General features: G+C 50.7%; 1 non-coding gene across 1 annotated transcript; it reads left to right on the top strand.

The window, feature by feature from the left end:
- Positions 1-302: 302 nt before the first annotated feature.
- On the top strand, positions 303-374 carry Trnas-uga. The gene has a single exon. It is a non-coding gene; the product is annotated as a tRNA-Ser (tRNA).
- The last annotated feature ends 5 nt before the right edge of the window (positions 375-379 follow it).

Raw genomic sequence — 379 nt, forward strand, 5'->3', positions numbered from 1 at the left:
CCCTATGTGCCCCCCCCATTTATCTATTTCCCCCTCCATTCGACTGTTTGCCCCACCCTATCCTACATCATCGTTATCTTCCTCCCCCCTTCTTCCTCAAAATCCTTCAATATCCTTCTCTCCTTCTGGATATCCTTCACTTCTTTATCTTCCCACCTCGGTGGTGTAGTGGTCTTCTGGTTACATTTCTTAGAGAATATGATCACAACAATAACAGTAGTACCTTGATGTGCTAAGGGGCTCTTTTTAGGCCAGCCACTCACTGACCTGACAGAGCTCCCATGTCAGGAAGACCTGACAGAGCTCCCATGGCGTAGTGGTCACTGCGCTCGCCTTGAACGCGGGAGACCCGGGTTCGATTCCCGGCGGGGTCAAGAAA

The sequence above is a fragment of the Diaphorina citri genome, unplaced genomic scaffold (assembly GCF_000475195.1).
Source record: "Diaphorina citri unplaced genomic scaffold, Diaci psyllid genome assembly version 1.1 scaffold73098, whole genome shotgun sequence".
Classification (NCBI taxonomy): Eukaryota; Metazoa; Arthropoda; class Insecta; order Hemiptera; family Psyllidae; genus Diaphorina; species Diaphorina citri.